Here is a 9,111-nt window from a genome sequence, read left to right as displayed (position 1 = left end):
AGGTAAGTGACACCAGCTACAAGGCCCCAGAACAGCAGGGGGGCTGAGTCCCAGTTTTGGGGGAACAGACCAAATTAGGAGAAGGCCCAGAAGGCTACATGGATGTGTGACCACAGAGACAGCCAACCAGAGATAGCCATGGATATATCAGTTACAGGGTGTGATCTTCATCCCTAGAGCTCTGCCAACAGAAACTGGTTATACAAACAAGAGCCAAGTGAGCCCTGTGAGATGGGGGCTACAGTTATTCCTGTTTTACAGGTGCAGAAGTGGAGGCAGAACTTTGAAGTGAATTACACTGCTTCGTTCTGTGGCTTGACACAGTTTAACATAGGTGGAGGGAGAAAAAATTTGGCAGGGGGGTGAGCACATTTGTGCATGCACACATGCACTCCCTCCAGGCAGGAAAATCTCCAGGGGAAGGCGTGGGAGAGGGGAAAGGGCTGTGGGAGGCAAAGGAAGGAGCAGAGCTAAGCTGGGCCCAGGATCGGGATTTGCACTAGGGGCAGGGCCAGGGCCAGGGCCAGGGTCCACTACACCCATGCAGCCTCCCCTTCTCCCATGCCCAGAGTCATTGCCCGGTGCTGGTGCCCCCCCTTGCCAATGAATCTGCCACTCCCCCAGCAGTGAATTGGCCCTGGCTGCCTCCCCACACCAGCCCTGGCCCCACACTGCCCAGGGGCCCCAAAGCTGGGGCCGGAGCAGGGCCAGCCTCGGCTGTACCACTGGGCTGGAGGAAATGGAGCCCCTAGGCTCCCACTGCTGCATGCATCCTGGTAGTACATGGAGGGCATGTGCCCCCAGATCTGTGGGGGCAGGGCAAGGTGCCACTGCAGGCTGGGGTGGAGGCTGCAGCGGGCTCTTTTCATCCTGCCCCCTCCCCCACTGGGAACAGCCCAGCGCAGCCCTGGCCCCAGCCCACAGTGGCAGCCTGCCATGCCCCACACAGCTCTGGGGACATACGCCCCCCCATGCCTCCTGGGGTGCAGGTAGCAGCAGGACACACACCCCCAGACAAGCCACTCATGGCTCAGTCCCATGCCCCACCAACTGTGCCGTGCCTGCCCCTCCCCTAGCCCCAGCCCCACTCTCAGTCCCATGGCCTACCCATGCTGTGCCAGAAGCCCTCAGCTGGGCTGCCTTGCAGCCCTACCACTGCCCCACATTTGGGGGAGCTAAGCCCTGTTATCCCCCACTTCTACTGCCTATGAAGTTTAATGTGGAACTTGGAACTCCTAGCTGTCATAAGTATGTTACCAGTCCTCCAGCCAGCGACTCAGGCCTTTTTGGTCCACAAAGCATAAAATACCAATAGAAATTTTGTTTACTCCAGAGTTTCAAGTGAATGTTTGAATTATTGATTCAAGTAGAGCTGGTGGCAGAGAAGGAGGAAAATACATAAAAAAATGTTTACTTCTTAAAAGCTTAATATGTTTTCAAACAACTGTAACTACAAGCTAATCAGTGGGAATATGAACCACTTTTTAGTTATTCCCCAACTAAGACATGTTGTCCAGAACCGTGCTAACTTGGTTGTTGGCAAGGATTTTGAAAACTCGAAACAGAGATCTGAGTTTGGGCCCAACTCCGGTGAGAGATGCACAGATGTAAACCCTTTGTGCCCCTGTGAGCTAGGACCTCGGCGAACCCCAGACCTGACCCCCAGCACAGGACCAGGAGATAAGTGAGGGCCATGATGGGTGGGCAGTAGAGACAGGGGGCATTTGAGTGGAGTCAAAGAGGGTCACACCCCACCATTGCGCCTACTTAGCCCAGCCCACTATGGAGCCATGCAAACAGGTGTGCCTTGGGTCTGGTGCGCGAGTGTGCACATGGAGTTCACACAGGAGGATGAGCAAGAGGGGCCAGGTAAAGGGGACAAGGGATCAACCCTCCCCTTTCCAGGGTGAATTCCAGGGACTCAGGGAAACCCATGGCTGCTCAGAAGGCCAGGGGATCCCACTCCAGACAGCTATTTGAGGCTGTCTGCCAAGCCCAGCAACAGCAGCTGTGGGGACCACATGGGGGTAATCCCACATACCCACCTAATCTACTACCTAAACAACCACCTAGGAGGCCATGTGGCCCAGGTCTGCCCCGCAGACATGGCAATGGGTTGTGCTCACTGCACCCCTAGGCTTCCAGGTCTAGATGGACCACCCACTCTTGGTACCACAGACAGACCCTATGGTCCCAGCCTCCACACAGATGGAGCCCTTGACTCCAGGCTGCAAGAGCTGCCTGGCACATCTGCTGGAAACTGGGAGCTGGGGCACAGGCAGCCCTACTTGTGGGATGTACTCGCTGGTGGAGACTCTGGAGTGTTGGGTGAGGGAGCTCCAGGAGGAGGTGAACAGGCTGTGTGTTGTCAGGAAACACAAGGTGGAGATCCACGTGTACTGCCAGGCCCTGCACCAGGAGATAGATGCCATGGAAACAAGGCAGAAGAATGGGCTTAAACAAGATGACACAACCGATGGCGGATGGAAGTTGGTCACATCAGGCCCAAAGTCACAAAGTGTGTCAGTAGCTCCACCAATAGCCCTGCACAACAGCTATGCAGCCCTCACTTTATCAATGGATGGGGCATCCGTGTCCTCTGCTCTGCAAACAGGATGGGAACAGTCACCCCCACCAAGGAAACAATGAAGGGTGATTGTCATCGGAGACTCCCTGCTACAGAGCACAGAAGGAACCATTTTCATCCAGAACCTTTTGCTCAAGAGGTCTTCTGCCTTCCAGGAGCCAGGATCCGAGATGTCATAGATAGGATCCCTAGGCTAGTCTGCCCTATGGAGCACTACCCTATGCTTCTTGTCCATGTGGGCACCAACAACATGGTAAGAAACAGCCCTGGGAGAATTATAGGCCACTACAAGACTATGGAGGTGAAGTTCAAGGACCTGGGGTTACAAGTGGTCTTTTCCTCAATCCTCCCAGTCAGGGGCCAAAGCTGACGAAGAGAGGAATGCATCGAGGAGATCAACCAAAGACTTCAGAAATGATGTCACCATGTAGGCTTCAGATTCCTTGACCATAGTAGGCAGTTCTACAGCAGTGGTCTGCATGCAAGAGATGGTATTCACCTCACAGGCAGAGGGAGAAGGCTCTTCTCTACGTGAATTGCCAACTTGCTGAGGAGGGCTTTAAAATAGGCACAACTGGGGGAAGAGTGGAAGGTTCCACTGTTGTACATGAAGCCACTACTGTACATGAATCCTCTTTCCATGATAACCCAGGAGAGGGCACTGACATAGTGGACACCCAGATGAGCACCAATGCCCTGAGATTCTTGCACAGTGACAGAAAACCTGAGGCAACCAGAGGGGAACTCAGGTGCCTTTATGGGAATGCCAGAAGCATGGGCAACAAACAGGAGGAACTGGCTCTCCTTCTGATAGACGAGTGAGGAAAAGACTTACTCTCTGAAGCTGGGTGGTGGGAAGACGAGCGCAGGAAAAGTGAAACCATGGTGGACAGAGCTGCTACGGCAGAGCTTCAAGGAGAAAAAAAATGGATGAGCCGGAAGGAGCCGGGGATGGCTCCTGCATCAGCGTGGGCACATTTTTTACATGCCTGCCATGGCTGATTGGCCGGCCGGACACCTGGGGCCAAAATAAAAAGCCCAGCAGAAGAGCAACAGGGGGTGCCAGAAGAGGAACCCCTAGCCAGTCCAGAGGGGCAAGAGCACGCCCACAGTCCCAGGGAGGAGACCTGGTGGGCACCCCAGGAGGGGGAAGCCCCAGGGATCCACGAACCACTTGAGCCAGGGGAGTCACCCACAGAGCCAGAGTGGACACTGACTGGAGCCACTGAAGACTGGGATCTGCTGGGACCCAACAGCAACTTGATATGGATGCCACTAGCAGATGGTAGGGACCCTGTCCAAGGAAGGGATGATGCTACAGGGAACAAGACAGAGTCAAGTACAGACAACACCTAAACAGGAAAAAGGGGGCCGCAGAAGACGCTTGGGGAAGGAACACCACTGATTGACTACAGCCATCAGACCCTATGACCTTGAGCACTGAAGACCATCTGGGACATCACCCTCGGTGACGCGAGTGGTAACATCGCGGTTGGCAGTAGACAGGGTGTAGGGAAGGTGGAGCCCCACAGAAAGGGACCGGAGGAAGTGACCAAGGGAAGGCTTCAGGAGTGCAAGTCCAAACATCGTCTTCCCAATTCAAACCAATTATTCATCAAAGATGTGGCAGGAGAGGCCCCCTGGGGAACCACCCCGAAGTTGCTTGGTGACTAGAACGTCCGGCCCAAGAAGCCATGTCAAAGTTCGAGAGGCATCCATACCCATGACATGCCAGGGAGAGGCACGGGAGGTTACAACAAGGAATTCAACTTCATTGGGTTGACAGAGACCTGATGGAATGACAGGCATGATTGGGTTGTGGATATTGACAGATATAGGCTCTACAGGAAGGACCACATTGGGAAGAAGGGAGGAGGGGTGCCCTTATATGTGAAAGAGTGGTACCCTTCCCTGCAAGGCATGTTTGATAGCGGGGAAAGATCCCTTGAGACCCTCTGTGTCAAAATACAGGAGAGGGTGACCTGATGGTGGGGGTCTACTACAGGCCTCCCTCCCAATAAGAGAAGAATGATCAGGCATTCTCCAGGGAACTAGCTGAGGCAGCCAGCACTAAGAACCTGATTGTCATGGGTGACTTCAACTACCCTGACATCAATATGGGGAGCCATTCAGCCAGCTCCAGCAGGTCAGCCAGTTTCTTGACAACTATAGATGACCTATTCCTGTCACAGATTGTTGAAGGACCAAGTAGAGGAGAGACCACTCTGGATTTAGTGTTTACCAAAGGGGAGGATATGATAGGGGACCTGAGGATTGGTGGTACTCTGGGTGACAGTGACCATGATCTGATTAGGTTCACCATGCACCAGAAGTCTAGGGTTTCAGTTAGTATAACATAAGTCCTAGATTTCAGAAGGGCAAAATTTAACAAACTCAGGGGTCTAGTTAGTAAGGCACTCTGTGACCAGCAACTGGAGGATTTGGGGGTTCAGGAGCGATGGTGCCTCCTCAAAGGAGCAATCCTCTTTGCACAAAAAGAGGCCATTCCCATGAGATCAAAAGTGGGAAAGGAGCCAAGAAACCTGACGCTTGACTCAACAGGGAGATTAGAGAACTTTTGAAATAGAAAAAGGATCCATAGAGAAGATGGAAAAAAGGCTCAGCAACCAGAGGAGAGTTCATTTATATAACCAGGGTCTGCAGGTATGAAATACACAAAGCCAAAGCAGGCATGGAGATCAGGCTAGCATGCAAAATTAAAGACAACAAAAAAGTCCTTCTACAGGTACATGGGGAGCAAGAAAAAAAATTGAGCTGCACTGTGGGATTCCTACTGAATTCGGAGGGGCAGCCCACAGTAGATTCCCATAAAAAGGCAGAGCTCCTAAATGAATATTTCACATTGGTATTCCAGAAAGCTAACAGGAGTTGTGCACCTGGCCAGAGGCCCATGGAATGTGGGGAAGTCAACAGACAACAAGAAATCAGCCCTGGCCAGGTTAAGGGTCCTCTTAGAACAATTGGACATTTTTAAGTCAGCAAGGCCAGATGACCTACATCCAAGAGTCCTAAAAGAACTGGCTGAACTCATAGCAAGGCCATTGGCGAAGATATTTGAAAAGTCATGGAACATGGGAGTGGTCCTGGATGACTGGAAAAGAGCTAATGTAGTACCCAGCTTTAAGAAAGGGTAGAGGGATGACCCTGCAAACTATAGGCCGGTCAGTCTAACTTCGGTCCTGGGAAAAAATTTTGAAAAAATTGTTAAGGCAGCCATCAGTCACAAGCTTGTAACTGACAGGGTATTAACAACCAACCAACATGGCTTTGTGGATCATGCCTTACAAACCTGGTGTCCTTTTATGACCAGGTAACTAATCAGCTGGACAAGGGACATGGGGTAGACATCATTTACCTGGACTTTAGTAAGGCCTTTGACTCTGTCTCCCATGAAATTCTCTCAATTAAACTGGAGGGTACTGGCCTGGACCAACCTACAGTGAGGTGGGCAGACAACTGGTTTAGAGGTCGGCTCCAGAGAGTTGTAATCAATGGGATGGCCTCACCCTGGAGGGCTGTCTTCAGTGGTGTTCCACAGGGATCAGTGCTCAGACCCGTGCTTTTTAACATATTTATTAATGACTTGGATGAAGGGGTGAAATGCTCTATCATTAAGTTTGTTGATGATACCAAGCTGTGAGGAAATGCAGGCACACTAAAGGATAGGGTAAGGATCTGGGATGACCTAGACAGACGGGTTCTATGGGCTAATCAGAATCAGATGAGGTTCAACAGGGAAAAGTGCCAGGTCCTTCATCTGGGTAGGAAGAACCTTCACCATAACTATAGGATAGGTGGCAGTCCACTGGCCAGCACAGCCTCTGAATGGGACCTGAGTGTCACAATCAACCAGAGGATGAACGTGACACAACAGTGCAAGGAAGTTGTCAGCAGGGCAAATAGAACTCTAGCATGCATCAGCTGATGTGTTGCTTCAGAGCCAGAGAGAGTTGCTTCTCCCTCTCTACTCAGGGTTGGTGAGGCCACAACTGGAGTACTGTGCCCAGATTTGAGCACTGCACTTCAAGAAAGATGCGGATAACCTCAAGAGGATGCAGAGAAGGGCCACCTGCATTATCAAGGGCCTGGAGGATAGGCCCTATTAGGAGAGGCTCCAGGAACTGTGCTTATTCAGTCTGAGCAAAAGGAGGCTGAAAGGTGACTTGATAGCCACCTACAAGTATGTCAGGGGGGAGCACCAAGATCTGGAGGAACCAGTCTTCAGGAAAGCATCTCCTGAGAAGATGAGGACCAATGGTCACAAACTAACAGAGGGAAGATTTAGACTGTGTGGCAGAATGCCATCTCGGTCTCTTCCCAAACTCTGCTATCAGGCTTAGTGCATATCTGACAATTTGGTTACCATGGTCACTGCAGAGGCCAGGCACCCCTGCCCCCATCTGCTTTAAGTAACCGTGGTTATAACCTGAGCTGGATACATTCCAGAGGGAGGGGGGGAACCTGCTCCCTTTGTCTACGTGACTGGCCCCACACACCTGAGTGGGGACTTAAACTCCCTATCGATCCTAGATGTCACTTCACACTTTACATTGTATCTATTCTAGTAGCTATCATATAAATAATAGAAATAATTATGTTGTGCAAGAACACACAAAAATAGTTTTCCTAAAGAAATTGCTTACAACAATTCTGTTAATTTATTTTTTTAATAAAGAATGTGATTAATTATTAGACCTATCAGACTTCATGACTATCAGACTTCACAAAAATGAGGACGTTTGATGAATAAAACGTCTAGTAGCTAAGGAAATATGATAAAATTAATCATGAGAGTTAAACGACAATTTTAAAGCATTGTTTTTCCAAAAGCAAATTCTGTCTTGACTTTGTTTTAAAAGGATATCAAAAGAATTATGAAAACCTTCTGATTATATTGCCTCCTTTATAAGAACAAAAACAAAGATATTTGCTCATGAAAATAAGATGCAGATTGGTATAGGCACACATCATAGTATTACAGAATCATAGAAAATTAGGATTGGAAGGGACCTCAGGAGGTCATCTAGTCCAACCCCCTACTCAAAGCAGGATCATCCACAACTAGATCATTCCAGCCAAGGCTTTGTCTGGCTCATATTCAGCTTCACTGTAACTCCCACGTCCTTTTCTGCAAAGCTGCTGCCTAGCCAATCATCCCCAGCTTGTACCGATGCATGCGATTATTCTCTCCTAAGTGAAGGACTTTGCACTTGTCCTTGTTGAACCTCATGAAATGTCTTTTGGTCCAATCCTCCAATTTGCCCAGGTTTTCTGAATCCTAGCCCTACCCTCCAGTGTATCTACTACTTCCTCCCAGCTTGGTGTCATCTGCAAGCTTGCTGAGGGTGCACTCCATCCCATCTTCCAAGTCATTGATGAAGATATTGAACAAAAGCAACCCCAGGACTGACCCCTGAGGCACTCCATTTGATACCAGCTGCCAACTCCACATCGAGCCATTGACTACTACCCTCTGAGCCTGATGATCCAACCAGTTTTCTATCCACCTTACAGTGAATTCATTCAACCCGTACTTCCTTAGCCTGCCTGTGAGAATGTTGTGGGAGACTATCAAAAGCCTTGCTAAAGTCAAGGTATACCACATCCACTTGTCTCCTTGCATCCACAGAGCCAATCATCTCATCATTGAAAGCAGTCAGATTAGTCAGACATGGCTTGTCCTTGGTGAAACCATGCTGACTGTTCCTAATCACCTTCTTCTCCTCCAAGTGCTTAGAAATGAATTCCTTGAGGACCTGCTGTATGATTTTTCCAGTGACTGAGGTGAGGATGACCAACCTGTAGCTGCATGGATCTTCCTTTTTCCCTTTCTTAAATATGGGCACAATATTTGCCCTTTTCCAATTGTCTGGGACCTCTCCTAATTGTCATGAGTTTTCAAAGATGGTGGATAGAGATGGTGGATAGTGGCTCTGCTATCACATCAACCAACTCCCTCAGCACCTTCAGGTGTATCTCCTCTGGCCCCATGAACTTGTATATGTCCAGCTTTTCTAAATAGTCCCTAACCTGTTCTTTTGCCACAATTGGCTGCTCACATCCTCCCTAAACTGTGCTACCAATTGCAGTAGTCTGGGAGTTGACCTTGCCTGTGAAGACTGAAGTAAAAAAGGCATTGAGTACTTCAGCCTTTTCTGCATCATTTAACACTGGGATGCCTCCTTCATTCAGTAAGGGACCCACACTTCCATCCTCTTTTTGTTACTGACATACTTGTAGAAACCCTTCTTGTTACCATTCATGTCCCTGGCTAGCTGCAACTCCAATTGCACTTTGGCCTTCCTAACTTCATTCCTGCATGCCCAAGTAATACTTTTATACTCCTCCCTAGTTGTTTGTCCAAGTTTCCACTTATAAGCTTCCTTTTTGTGATTTAGCTTACTGAAGAGTTCTCTGCTAAGCCAAGCTGGCCTTGTACCATACTTCCTAGTCATCCTGCACATTGGGGTGGTTTGTTCCTGCACTCTCAGTAAGGTTTCTTT

This window comes from Alligator mississippiensis, chromosome 6, assembly GCF_030867095.1.
Source record: "Alligator mississippiensis isolate rAllMis1 chromosome 6, rAllMis1, whole genome shotgun sequence".
Lineage (NCBI taxonomy): Eukaryota > Metazoa > Chordata > Crocodylia > Alligatoridae > Alligator > Alligator mississippiensis.
Note: the sequence above shows the minus strand (reverse complement) of the source record.